A 15,347-nucleotide genomic window follows, 5' to 3' on the forward strand; every position below is an offset into this window, starting at 1 on the left:
CGCGCGCACCCAATATTGGCTTACCAAGGAACTCAACACCTGGTTTTTAGAAAAAAACACTTTTCTCTTTAGCTCTAGTTTGAGTCAGTATTCTGATTCGTTTCTCAAAGTTAGTTGAAATCCATCAAGATGTCTTTTACAAGAAAGGGATTAGACTTTCCCGTTCTTGAAATTCCAATCAAGATAATACTTAATCTTTCCTTAAGCCCCACTGTCTACTTCCTAACTCAGAGTCACAATGGATGAAAGTATTCAAGTGTCTTCAAACGACCATTACCCTGCATTCTAAGACGATTTGCATACTTTGACGCCCTTTAGTAACTGCAAATTATATTTTTTCAAGTTTGTTTGCCAGCTGGCTTCAGATCAGGTTCAGTCAATGAAAACTGGAGTGTAGGAAATCGGCCGGTGCCCAAAGGGTAACAGCTAGGTTGTTCCTCCTCCTTTGCCTCTGCTATGGGTGACATCTACACCATTGCCTGTCCTCTAAATGGTTCTAGTTTCCATCAGGGAACGCTGGCTCCTTGTCTTTAGTAGCTTGACCTTCCCCCTTTATACTTTCAACCTGTTTCTGATTATAATTTGACTTCTCATATAGAGTAATCAGAGGGAGACAATTTACTGATTTCAACCAATTACTATTCTCTATATTTTATTTATTTATCATACTATAAGACTGCATTTTATGTGTGTTTTAAGCATGATTCAGCCACTCAAAATTTGACAAAAGCAGCACTGGTATCTTCCAAAAGGAAGGTCAGATCCTGCTGTGTGGTAAACTAATTAACATGAGATCTACGACCTACGGGCTTAGGGTTTTACTTTGATGAATGTTATTTTTGTAATTCTGAGTATCAGTGTTCAACATATTTGATGGCTATCCTCATCAAATGATCCTAACTTATTTATTCACTTATTCATGTACTCTTTGAAAATATGTATTGACATCTTCTGTATCCCTGTCCTCATACATATCTCAGTTTTGTTGCAACAGAGGAAAGCATATGGTGAAACAAGGAGTTGGCCCCTTCTTGACAACTTGTGCAGATACAAATGCTTTGAATGGGGAAGAGACTGGGAATGCAATTTTCTTAGTGTGGTGAGCTATTCTGCAATATTATAACAGATTCAGTAAAGAGCTGCAACTCAAAATGAATAAGATAAATTGAAGTGTTGTGATTTAAGTGCAAATTAAACTCTCAAAAACATTAAAATACAGGTTTTGCATGTAATTAACAAAGCAAAGAGAGACTGTAAATCTTACGTGGTAATTAGATTGGTCCATGGTAAAACTGAGGTAGCTGGTAATTTATTTTTCTATGTTGGGAAAGAAATTTAAAAACAAATATAGTAAACAGCAATTAATGTTTTATGATTTGTAAATAAAGTTATATTTTTAAGATTGAAGCCTCTCTTACCATTCTCGAAGAGCCATTTCAAGCCTTGAATCTCTCAGGGCTTCAGTTTGAATTATTATAACTTTCCAGTTTGAGAACATTTTTCATTTATTCAACACTTAAATTGTATTGAGATTATATTTTCAGGAACAATTATGTTTATTTTTTATATGAAATAAAAGTGGACAAAATATTAACTCATAATTTTAAAACTGTTATTACAACAAATACAAGGCATATTATAATTATGTGTCAATAAAAAGAGAAATGCCTGTAAAATTATAATAAATCATTCAAATATCTTAAAAGCAAAATGCATAAAAGGTAGAATGTATATATTTTCATTTGAATGACTGTTTTTTAATTAAAAGAAATAACAGGATTCTTAAAACACTCAATTAGAAACTACAGATTTTCAGCTTTTCCCCTGATTCTATTAGAAATGTAAAACAAAATAAATTTAAATTCAAAAACATGACGGACCCTTCATAATGTATTCTCTGCCTACTCATTCCATGTCACTTCTAATTTCTCCCTCCATACAAAATATGTTGAAATCATACTAAATCTTTGCCTTCTGTGCTTTTATTGTAACACACTCCATCATCTTTGCCGTTGCAATTTTCTGTTCATATAATTTGCCTTCTTTCTTCCATTTTATGGCTTAGCATCTTTTTATCTTTCTTGGATCATCTAAGGTTTAGTTTTCTTGTGGAAATTTACATTAGCTGCACTTCCTAGATATTCCCATTGGGCGTTGATTTCCTCTTATAGCACTTCCTCCACTGCGATGTGTTGCCACACTTACTAACATAGCTAACCTGTTACACAGTAAGAACTGTTAGGGGAGAGTTAGGATAAAAAGACTAAAGTCGGTAGAGTTAGGGTTTGGGTTACAATACCAGCTGTATCTTGATTTGCTAGCATAGCATACATACTAGTCAACAAGTATATATGTATTGAGTGTATCTATAAATAAATCAACAACTTTTAAAACATGGACCTTTGGTTTCTATCTTATAAAAAGCTTATAAAAAGGTCTCACTGACTTTATGAAATATACATTGCTCTGCTTTCTTATTTATTTTTATTTATTTATTTATTTTGAGACAGAGTCCCTCTGTCGCCCAGGCTGGAGTGCAGTGTCACAATCTTGGCTCACTGCAACCTCCGTCTCCTGTGTTCAAGCATTCTCCTGCCTCAGCCTCCCAAGTAGCTGAGATTACAGGCGCATGCCACCACACCAGCTAATTTTTATATTTTTAGTAGAGATGGGGTTTCACCATGTTGGCCAGGCTGGTCTCAAACTCCTGGCCTCGTAATCCGCCTGCCTTGGCCTCTCAAAGTGCTGGGATTGCAGGTGTGAGTCACCGTGCCTGGCCCCTTGCTCTGATCTTAGTCTTCTTAAGCTCTGGTCCTTAATATTTGAGAATGTCTGATAGGACCCATGAATTTTATTTTTTTTTAAATTGTATATGCCCAAAATTTGCATGCAGTTTGTATGGAATTTTGCAAAATGTATGGAAATCCTGAAGTCTGGCTTGTTTTTTTTTTTTTTTTGGCAGGGTCTCATTCTGTCACCCAGACTGGGATGTGGTGGTGTTATCATAGCTTACTGTAATCTTCAACTGCTGGGCTCAAGCAATCCTCCAGGCTCAGCCTCTGAGTAGCTAAGATTAAAGGCATGTGACACCATGCCCAGCTTATTTTATTTTATTTTTTTCAGAGACAAAATCTTGCATTAAAGCCCAATCTGGTCTCAAACTCCTGTCCTCAAGTGATCCTCCTGTCTAGGCCTATTAATCCCAAAGGGCTGGGATTCCAAACATCAGCAGCTGTGCTCAACCTTGAGGTTCTGGCTGTAATCTGGCTGTTATTTATCGAAACAACAGAAGTTCTTGGTATTAACGGTCATTCTTCTTCAGAGAGTCACCCCACAAGACTCAGATGAATATAGTTAAGAAGCCAAAATGAGGTCATTATGGCAGAACAGAATTGATAGTGCACATTAAAAGACATTACACACTTTGGGTGATTCAACTAAATCATAGTCTGAAATGCAGTTACAAAGTGGTAATGTTCAAACGATCATCTATTAGTCAAAGTTACAAGAAAAGTCCTGGTTATGTTGGTAAAAATTGATATCTGTGATTATCCATCTTCAAATGATTTGTTAAATGTTTATTAAGATAAAAAAGTTACATTTCAAAAGTATTTATATTATTTGTCAATTCCTCCATAACAAATTATCCCAAAATAAAGTATAATAATAAAATTTTAAAAAAAGATGAGAAACATATTCTTCACCACAAAAAAACCCAAAAAACCTTTATTATCTCGAAGTTTCTGTGGTGCAGGAATCTGGGCATGGCTTAACTGGGTCTTCTATTCAGAGACTCTCACAAGTTATAATCAATCTCACTCAATGCTTGATGGTGTATTCAGTACTTTGATAGCTGTTGTCCAGAATTCCATATAATGTGAGCCTCTTCAGTATGGGAAGGTTTCTTCATCAAAATGTGCGAAGCCAAAAAAAAAGCCATTGAAAAGAGTCCAAGACAGAAGTCACATCTTTTGTCAACTAATCACAGAATCAACCTCTCATCATGTTTGCTGTATTCTATGCAACAGCAGCAAGTCTATGGATCCAGCTGACACCCATGGGGAGGGTATTAGACAAGGGTTGGAATCCCAGGAGATGGAGACCATTAGAAACTACGTTAATCTGCTGATTACAGTAGTTTGCCAAAGAATCCTGAGATAATAATTCTGGGCTCAAAGTTCTTATGAGGCACTGAGGCAGGACAATAAAGGAACAGAAAATAATACTATATTAATTGTAATGATTTACTAATACTAATATACTGGTATAATGTACTAAAATAGTATACTACATTTTTGGTAATTTGTCCAGAAGTAATAGAAACAAATCCAAATATTAAATATCAAAGCATATTATAATTCTATGGTAATTAACTCTGTAATTTAAAAAGTCTAATATAGGAATATACCAAAAAAGAAAGCTTTAACAATATACTTTATTTCCCAATATATCAAAATGGAGCCTTCACATATGAAATCAGTAAAATATTTTTGACCTAATAATTTCATTTTTAGCTTTTCTCTAAGAAGTAATATTGTTTGCAAAAATGTTATGTACCAAGGAGTTTATAACATGCAGTTGTAGTCAGGAAAAATTTTAAATTAAAAATGTGCAATAAATATATGTAAAAACAGAATAATATAGGCATCTAAATAGCCCTATATAAAAAGGCAAACATAAAATTACAAATTAGCATTAACCAAAAATATGCTCTGAAGTACATCCCTTGATTGAATTTACTTAAGTTTCTTTTGGAAAAAAATAAAAATAATTGTATTTGCTAGTAAGAGAAGGTAGAACATTATTTGTCCATTTGTTTTCAGAAGTAAAACAAGACATTTATGTTTTCAGAAGTAAAACAAATACAATATTTTCTAAGTAATAAGGTTGAGACAAGAAAAAACCAGCAATGAGTCAAAATGTCTATTTACATTCTTTTACAGGAAAACAAGACTTAGCTACTTTCTTCCAAAAAAAAAATTTAAGTAGAAATGTTACTGTTTTACTAAAAGTAAATACATTTTACATACTTCTCTCATAATTTTAATCTGGAGTTCAGTTATGGTGATCATATTAGTCAGTGTTTTCCAGAGAAACAGAACCAATAGGAGAAAGAGACAGGGAGATGAAATAAGGCATTGTTTAGCATGATTATGGGGGAAAAGACGACCCAAGATCTGCAGTCAGCAATCTGGAGACTCAGGAGAGACGGTGGCATAGCTCCAGTGTGAAAGCTGGCAGGCAGGTTTGACACTCAATGAAAGCCAAAGTTTCAGTTTGAGTCCAAAGGTGGGAAGAAACCAATGTCCCATCTCAATGCTTTCAGGTAGGAGGAAGTTCCTTCTTACTCCTAGGAAAGTCAGCCCTTTTATTCTATTCAAGACTTCCACTGATTGATGGGACCCACCCACATCATTGGGGAAGTCTACTTTACTCAGTGTACGAATTCAATACAGAAAAAGATACAAATAAGATATCATTTAAATTTTTAGAAAATCATTGCTAATCAAAATGTAGCATTTTAATTGTGTTTTTAGAGTTTTGTAAGTGTCCTTAATTTTTCAGCTTATTCTTAAAAAATCAATTTCACTTTATTCAAAATTCCCTTTTGGAAAACATTAAATGCTGGCCCATATAATCTTAGACTTTACATGCTTTTTGATAAATATAACATTAAAAGTAGCATGTGTAGTCATTTAAATTACACATATAAGATGTACATATATTATTCTCCAGAGGAAATAAAACTGTTAAGAACTCTGATTTAGGCAGGGTTCTCCAGAGAAACAGAACTGATAGAAGGTGTGTGTGTGTGTGTGTGTGTGTGTGTGTGTGTGTATAGACAGAGAGCGAGAGAAGAAGTGAAGAGAAGACATTTATTAGGAGAATTGGCTTATCTGATTTCAGAGGCTAAGAAGTCTCATAATAGGCCATGTGCAAGCTGGAGAACTAAGAAAGTTGTTAGCATGGCTCAGTCCAAATCCAGAGGCCTTTCCAGACTTTACCACTACCACTAATCAACGCATTATATTTAGAAAGCTATCATAGTAAGTCTCTATTTCCATTTAAAATTCTCTATTTTCAGTGACAATGAAGGACAAAGGGTCAAATTTTATAATTATTGTGAAAAGAGATTATAGAGAAAGGGCCTGGATAATACCAAAAATAGAAGAAAGAACCATCCATCTGGGGCAGAGAATCAGCAGTGATATTACTTGAAATATGGAAATTAATAATATGTATGGTTGAGTTTAAGATCTAAAACATAAAAGTTAAATCTAAATCTAAAATATATGATTTAACTCTCTAGAATATATCTACTCAATTATATGAAACAAGCAGGCTGATTCTCAATACTTTATCAATAATAAAGGTTTTTCCAAATAGTATTGAAGAAATATCAAAGTGTCTAAAAAACAAAGCCTTAGACCATGAACCATAAAGACAAGGTTTGCCATGAAAAGTGAATAACCTTTTTATTCCCAGTTGTGATGTGTTCATACAAACCATTAGCACTTTCATTTCAGTGAATTATGCCAGTTCTGGCTTTACCTTGTCAAGATTATATATATGATTATATAAGCCAAACATACTTCCAAGCTGTAACTCACACCAAAATAATAAAGACCGTGAATGAACTGACTATATTTTATACAAAACAAAATCATACACTTATTTTAGATTTGAAAATATTTGGGCAATAGGTTAATTAGATCTCTTTTCAGTGTTTGGGATGTGTGTGCATATGAGTATGAGTGTATGTCTTTGTGTGTGTCATCAGCTCAACCTACCTTGAAGAAAAAATATGATAAAGTAAATAAATAAAATACATATTATCAGAAGTCGGTAGAGATAAAAAGTACAAAATTTGATGAAGGTCTCTGTCTTGTTTATCATTACATGAGAAAGGAAAAACTTGGAATGTAAGACAAAAATTATTTTTTATAGTAGCTATTTTTGAACACTGCTCTGCTCAACAATTTTGCATCCATTAAAATAAATATGAGAATCAAATATTTCAAAGCAATGCTATAAAATACTATAGGCATGGGCAACGACTTCATGTCTAAAACACCAAAAGCAATGGCAACAAAAGCCAAAATTGACAAATGGGATCTAATTAAACTAAAGAGCTTCTGCACAGCAAAAGAAACTACCATCAGAGTGAACAGGCAACCTACAAAATGGGAGAAAGTTTTCCCAACCTACTCATCTGACAAAGGGCTAATATCCACAATCTACAATGAACTCAAACAAACTTACGAGAAAAAAACAAACAACCCCATCAAAAAGTGGGCAAAGGATATGAACAGACACTTCTCAAAAGAGGACATTTATGCAACCAAAAGACACATGAAAAAATGCTCATCATCACTGGCCATCAGAGAAATGCAAATCAAAACCACAATGAGATACCATCTCACACCAGTTAGAATGGCAATCATTAAAAAGTCAGGAAACAACAGGTGCTGGAGAGGATGTGGAGAAATAGGAACACTTTTACACTGTTGGTGGGACTGTAAACTAGTTCGACCATTGTGGAAGTCAGTGTGGCGATTCCTCAGGGATCTAGAACTAGAAATACTGTTTGACCCAGCAATCCCATTACTGGGTATTTACCCAAAGGACTATAAATCATGCTGCTATAAAGACACATGCACACGTATGTTTATTGCAGCACTATTCACAATAGCAAAGACTTGGAATCAACCCAAATGTCCAACAATGATAGACTGGATTAAGAAAATGTGGCACATATACACCATGGAATACTATGCAGCCATACAAAATGATGAGTTCATGTCCTTTGTAGGGACATGGATGAAATTGGAAATCATCATTCTCGGTAAACTATCGCAAGGACAAAAAACCAAACACTGCATGTTCTCACTCATAGATGGGAATTGAACAATGAGAACACGTGGACACAGGAAGGGGAACATCACACTCTGGGGACTGTCGTGGGGTGGGGGGAGTGGGGAGGGATAGCATTAGGAGATATACCTAATGCTAAATGACAAGTTAATGGGTGCAGCACACCAGCATGGCACATGTATACATATGTAACTAACCTGCACATTGTGCACATGTACCCTAAAACTTAAAGTATGATAATAATAAAAAATAAAATAAAATAAAGTTTTAAAATAAAATAAAATACTTGTATGTAGAAATTTGTTGATGCCCTCCTCAGCATCCTGTCCATGTCTTATTTTATATCAGCACAATTCACAATTGCAAAAACATGTAATGAGCCCACATGCCCATCAATAAGTAGATTAAGAAATTGTGATATAAATAAATAAATACATAAATATATGGGAATACTAGTCAGCCATAAAACGAAAAAAATAATGGGATTCACAGCAACCTGGATGGAATCAGAGACTATTATTCTAAGTGAAGTAACGTCAGAATGGAAAACCAAACATCGTATGCCCTCGCTCGTATGCGGGAACTAAGCTATGAGGATGCAAAGGCATTAGACTACTATAATGGACTTTGGGGACTTGGGAGAAAGGGTATGGGGCGTGAGGAATAAAAGACTACAAATTGGATAGTGTATACTGCACAGGTGTTGGGTGCATCAAAATCTCACTAATCACCTCTAAAGGACTTACTCTTATAATCAAACACCACCTGTTCCCTAAAAACCTATGGAAATAAAATAAAATGAAGAAATTTTGTGTATGCATACCACATATTTTTTAATTTTTCACAGGTTCATTGAGATATAATTTATATATTATTTAATTCACTCATATAAAGTATAAAATTCAGTTTTTTAGTGCATTAACTGGGTGAATATGCAATCACCACAATATAATTTTAGAACATTTTTATGCTCCTTAAAAGAAATCTTGCACCCATTAGCAATCTTTCCTCATTTTCCCCACTCTTTCTTAAAACCTCTCCCAGCCTTAGGCAACCATCCATCTACTTCCTAAGGATTTGCCTATTCTGGAAGGATTTGCCCATCCTGGACATTTCATGTAAGCGGAATCATAATAATATATAGTTACGTGCGACTCACTACTTTCACTTACCATGTTTTCAATGTTTATCCTTTTTGGAGCATGTATTAATACCTTTTTCTTTTTCATTGCCAAGTAATATTATATTTTATGGACAGGCCACATTTCATTACTCTACTCCTCAATTGATGAACATTTCTGTTGTTTCCTACTTTTTGTTGCTATAAATACTTGTATGCTACTTTTTGTGTAGACGTTTGTTTTAATTTTTTTAGTGTACACATAGGAGTGAATTACTGAGTCACGTGTAATTCTATACTTAACCTTTTGAAGAACTGTTTCATTTTTCTGCATGTTGCCTGCCAATTATCTCAGCACCATATATTGAAGAGTGTCCTTTCCCCACTTTATGTTTTGTTTGCTTTATCAAATATCAGATCTGTAGATTGTTTGGGGTAGCATTGAGATTTTGACAATATTATTTTTTGAACTCATAAATATAGGATATTTTTCTATTTGTCACTTCCAAATTCTTTCATCAATGTGCTATAATTTTCAGTATACACATCTTTCACACCCTTCATTAAAATTACTCCTTAGTATTTTATTTACTTATATATTTGTTTTGATGCTACTATAAATGTAATTACTTTATTAATTTATTTTTCAGATAGTTTGTCATGGGTGTTTAGAAACAAGAATACTATTTGTATGTTAATTTTGTAACTCTCAACTTTATTGAATGTGTTTATCAGCTTTAACAGGTTTTTTTGGTGGAGTCTAAGATTTTCTTTACATTAGGATTACATTTTCAGAAAACAGAGACAATCTCACCCCTTCCTTTCCTATTTGGATGCCTTTTATTTCTTTGCCTTGTATAATTACCCTGGCTAGTAGATTACATACAATGTTTTCAGCATCTGTAATTTGACATCAAATCCATCCATTGTAATACACTGATTTTCACTTTTCAACTTAAAAACCTGGACATTTATCACTACTCTCCCTTTCTCTTGGTCTAGTCCTTATTTAAAAAAAAAACCTACCAATCTAAACTAGGATATTTATTTTTCTATAATACAATTTCAAAGGCATTTAAAAAATTTAACAATTTTTAAACTTTCTATGTCAATGATTTTAAACTGCGGTCTCTCAAAACAAATCCAATACCTTTAGTAGGAAAAATTATGTTAATTCCTACACTATCATTGGGTCGAGCCAAGAGTTGATATTAATAGATATGCTTATTTATTACCTTGTTCTAACAGTTGTAGTGTAAGTCTTGAAAATCAAGTAAAAATTTGTAAAGATTGTAATTGCACAAACTCCCTCTTATGAGTCACACAGTTAATCCAAAATATTATTTCTAAATTATAAAGCCAACAAGTAAATATGATGTAGTGTTTAAAAATAATCCTAATAAGTATATTCTAGAAGTGAAACATTAATTGATACTATTTATTGAATATCTCCTATTTATTTACATAGAAACAAAGGAAAAGCATATTATGTAACATTCAAATGACTAAAAATACTTGAGATAGCATTGCTACATAAATGCTATGTAAATGCTGACAAAAGTAAAAATGCCATTCGCTACATTTGCTAAATATATTGTGACACATTATAAGTATTTTAAAGATATATCACTAATGCTTCGGTCAAGTGGGCAAAAATGATTCTAAGTATTTAATTGCGGAAAAATTTAGTACAGAGGATAGTATTCAAGTGATGGAAAAATTTTAAGTGGAACTCAGAGATTAGAAGCAGCAGGAAGTTTTAATAACGTACCAGGTGCAGTGTATAGGATACAAGACAGAACTGTAGGTAAAGTCTGACTCTTTCCAGCATAGCTAGGAGACATGGCTAACTCCACCTGTCCCCCAGGCCTTACCTAGAAGTTGAACAGCTCCAAACCAGGTAAACAGAACAATTTTCCAAAGTCAATCAATTTATGACGTTAAAGCACTTCTAAAATTTAACCTCTGACTTAAATTAGACAAAATGGATAAATTTTGATGATTTTTTTTACCAACGATTTTAACATTGTTTTTATTTCCCAAAGATTACTGAAGTCATGTGAAATAAAAGGCATTGGAGATTCTATTTTTCTGACAAAATATTTAAGAGCCTTCCTTTTCTTCTAAGCCAAGTAATTAGGGCTCCTTTACATATCCATCACATACACAACACTTCTAGACAGGAAAAGATCTAGCAGTTGTAAGTTTTTCTTTCTCATTTTATGAACCCTAGCACAACTTCCACAGACCATCTATGACATGAACTTTCTGACTTTTCCTGTATTTCCCTCTTTCATAATTAGTCATTCTACTTTAGGACAAGAATTTGCCATACAAGATCCTCTCTCATATAACATTTCTTTCCTTCATAACTTTTCTTACCATAAATACATCTTCATATCCACAACTTTCTTTAGATCTCTCTCCCCGACTGATTTCTGATGCCCACCCAAACCTAAAAGGTCAGATAACGCAAAACAAAACAGAGGAGAGCCTTAGATTTTGAGAGAGACCTGTCTGCCTGAAGTTCTTGGGGTTCCATGAGGACAACAGAGGTTTCTCCTAAAATGGGTTTTGTAGCACCTTCTGTTTTTCTTTAAGGAGTCCCAGGCTGTCAGAAATTACCTTAGATCCTCTCATGTGGGCACTGAGTGGCAACAAGACAGACTAGGAAACAGTGGCAACAAGACAGACAACTGAGCAGAAAAAGAAAAACTTACTACAGTCCCCACTGTAAAGACGGATAAACTGAGGCACCAGGCAGTTTAAAAATTCATGTTACATAGAGTTTGGCTCCACAGCTCACTCTCTTAACCATCCTGTAATTTTGCTGAATCTATGCCCAGTCACTGATGCACCTGTATGGTACCTCATGGCCCCCTTAGAGCTTAGAACCTGGGTTTCATTCCTGCTCTACAGCTATATAATTGAACAATTTTCCTCTGAATTTGTTGGATTCTAACCCTATATTTCTAAAATTTTATTAATATTACTGAATCTTAAAGGGAGCTGTGATGTCTTTAGTCTTTAGAAATATTAAATCTATAAACAAAGGACTATATGAAGTTAAACTGTATTCAAATTTCTACATGCTTTAAAACATTGAGGCAACGTATTAAGAAACACACCTAAGAAACTGCAACCAATCTACTCTGGACAAAAATTTAGATACTATCTCTTCAAAATAAGCTACCTAGTGGTATTTATACATATTCTTCCAACAGTATCTTACATGCTCATAGCCTTAAAAATAACTAAAGTGTCAGAATTATAGGCATTACACATTTCTGTTGGCTTGAAAAATGATTCAAAATGCATAAACCTCTAGAGTGATCAGTTTAATAAAAGAGTTCATACCAAAGGTAATAATACTAGGAATCAAAGAGGGCTAAACACTGCAGGTTCTTAAAGGCAAAAAAGTTAATAAAACCTTGTTTTTGGTTGTGAATGTTTGCCTTACAAGATTAGACACATGATTCTTCCCCCTTCTTTTTCCTCTTGCAAAGATGTGGTGATGAACCCTTTGCTCATGCAGATGACAATATTCTTGAAAATGGTGGCAGAAAAAAAAATGAAGGGAATATGGTTCACTTAATCATCTCATAAATTAGAACTTATTACCCCTGTGACTCTTGCATAGCTCCAGAAAAAAATATGTGAGAGAGATGAAATGGCTGTTTGCTACCAATATTTTGTGATGCTTCATTTTTTGATTCCTTGAATAACACATTAGTCCATTTATGCCAGAGGTTGCAATTTTTTGAATTTTTGCGTAAGTGAAAAATCAGACCTTGCCGATGACATTTAACAGTAAGATATAAGTAATTTCCACATGCTTAGTATGGAACACTAGGCATAAGTGGGTTAACACAATTATGAAAACATGGCTATTCAAGTAACTAATTATACAACTGATTTTTTTTCCCTCATCTCTAAAACATAGTAAGGGATCAGTTATTAAAAAACACAACAGTGACAAGTATTTTATTTTTAACTCAGTTTTGGTTTGTTAAGGCCATCGCTTGGCATAAAAATACAAAAACAGGAGGAGAAACAAGAATACAAACATGAAATAGAAGCAGTAGCAAAAGAAAATGAAGAGGAACAAGAAAATGAGAAGAAAATACACAATGGAAGAAAGGAAAAAGAACAGGTGTGGGAATTAGAAGGCCTATCATATGACACTTTTTATCCCCTGCTCGATTCATAAAATTTGAGTAACTCCAAGAGTATCACAACAAAAAACAAGCAAAAAGATACATAAATAGTCACCCCCTAAATTTTGTTAAGAATGAGATAATGCTGCCACTCACGCCTAGCTCAGGCACCAGCAGGAGGAGGGCACACTCCACAGATTGCAGGAGAAGGGGGAGGACTCCTCTTTGTCCTAGGTGTACCACCACCACTGCCACCGAGGCCTTCGTTACAGCACCCACAGGTTCCTCCCCACCCCAGACGGGATGGGCCCTGCAGTGCTCCTACTCCCCCTTCCCGGCCCCCAGACTTCCTACTGCTACCACCACTAGCACCAATGCCAATACAACCAGTCACCCTCAACGTACCAGCCCACCCTACCAGACTCCTACCTCCAGGCCCCCGTGGGTGCCCTCCTACCGCTCCAGTCGAGCTGCGGTCTCCATCTCCACCACCAACTGCGTGAGGCAAGCTGCAGAGCCACGTCATCTGCTCCACCGTACCACAGGCGACTCCTCCTTCTCCTCCTTCAGCCTGGCTTGGAGCAGCTGGGCAGGCAAAGCCAGAAAAGCCGAAAACAGGACTCAGGGATTGGAACCATTAGAGCCTCACCTCGTTATGCTGGTGACTGGGTGTCAGGGATCAGTTTCATTGAAGGCACTCACACCCACCTTCCAAAGTCCAACCCCTCCTGGCAAAAGCTGGCCAGGAACTGGGGCCTGGGGTGGGAGTGAGTGCCTTCACTGAAACCGGCCCCTGGCCAAGTCCAGCTGGCCAGGAATTGCTGGGCCCACCAAGGCTGCCCTCCTCCGGGAGCCTGAGTAGGAGAAACTCAGACCCAGCCAGCGCTCCCCACCCAAGGGCTGGTTCCCATTCCTGACACCTCCACCCACAGTGCCCTGTCTCCCACTTCCCCCATGGTGCATACTACTCCCTGCCTGGTAGTCCCAGGTGGTCTTCGCAACACAAAGCATGAGGGCAGGCCGGGAAACCACAGTGGGTGTGGAGGCCCTACCATGCAATCCAGCTCGAGCGGAGAAAATCGCCTTTTAGAGTCTGGAGTCCGAGAAGAGGAAAACCATCCCTTACTTGGAAGCTATGAGAAGAAGGAGGCCACTGCTGTCACTGCCGCTGCCACCTCCTCAGCTCGTCAATGCCGCTGGCAGTGTAGCCCCCATGGCACCCCTAATCTGCCCTCTGCCACTAGCAGTGTAGCCCCCGGATAGCACATCCAACACACCCTACAGTTTCAGGCAATGTAACCCCAATATCCCCCCGCAAAAGCACTCCCCCCACACCTCAGGGAGCATACCACCCAATAGTGCCCACAATCTGACCCAGCCACGGGCAGTTCAGCTCCTAATGGTGCACCCCCCAGTCACAGACAGTGCAGCACCCAACAACGCCCCTAAACCACCCCCACTGCCAGCAATGTAGCCCCAGATAACTCCACCCAACCCACTCCCTGCTGCTGGCAGTGCAGCAGAAGATAACGCCCCTAATCCTTCCCCAGCCACCAGCAATACAAGCTAGTGTACACAATCTGCCTCCCCCCACCACCCCTGCCACCACGGGCAGTATAGCCCCAGATAGCCAAGCAACCTGCCCCACCACCAGCAATGCAACCCCGGAGAGTGCCCCCAACCAGACCACTGCCACAGGCAGGGTAGTGAACCCCAATAGGACACCCAACACTTGCCCCCAGAGGCACACAGGGCAGGCCAGGAAAACTCACCTACCCTATCACGTTTCTACCACTGTGGCTGAGCTGCAGTCTCCGACGTCACCACCAACCACAGCGAGGCAAGCCATGGTGGCACAGGTTCCAGCCTCCAGCATGTGGCAGTGCCTCTTCCTTCTAGTCCTCCAGCCTGGCAGGAGAAGCTCCTGCTGCTGACCGCTCTCCTACTGCTCTATCGCCACTACCAACCGCAGCGAGGTAGTGACCCAGGCTCCAGGCTCCATCCATCCTCCACCCTCCAGCAGGTGGAAGGTTGCGGCTTCTTCCAGTCCTCTAAGCTGGACACAGAGTTGCTCCTTCGCTGGACCCAGAAGAGCCTGAAATGACCTGACGCCACCTCAGCATACTTTATATATGAGGTTATGCAAATGCAGTTCCTGGACTACATGTTCTGATTGGATGAGAAAAAAACCTCTA

General features: G+C 37.2%; 1 pseudogene across 9 annotated transcripts in view; it reads right to left on the minus strand.

Moving 5' to 3' along the window:
- The window catches only part of CCDC144A (coiled-coil domain containing 144A), an 86,542-nt pseudogene that overhangs the window by 43,444 nt on the left and 27,751 nt on the right, over positions 1 to 15,347 (minus strand). For 5 of the 9 annotated variants that reach the window (XR_008540303.2, XR_010152993.1, XR_002940205.3 and 2 more), the window contains exon 3: positions 13,582 to 13,737. The product of XR_008540303.2 is annotated as a coiled-coil domain containing 144A, transcript variant X4 (transcript). Of the gene's footprint in view, positions 1 to 3,553; positions 13,738 to 15,347 lie in introns of those variants that run through there. The other 4 variants (XR_008540301.2, XR_008540300.2, XR_008540304.2 and 1 more) reach the window with 4 other exon arrangements.

This window comes from Pan troglodytes, chromosome 19 (assembly GCF_028858775.2).
Source record: "Pan troglodytes isolate AG18354 chromosome 19, NHGRI_mPanTro3-v2.0_pri, whole genome shotgun sequence".
NCBI classification, from domain to species: Eukaryota; Metazoa; Chordata; class Mammalia; order Primates; family Hominidae; genus Pan; species Pan troglodytes.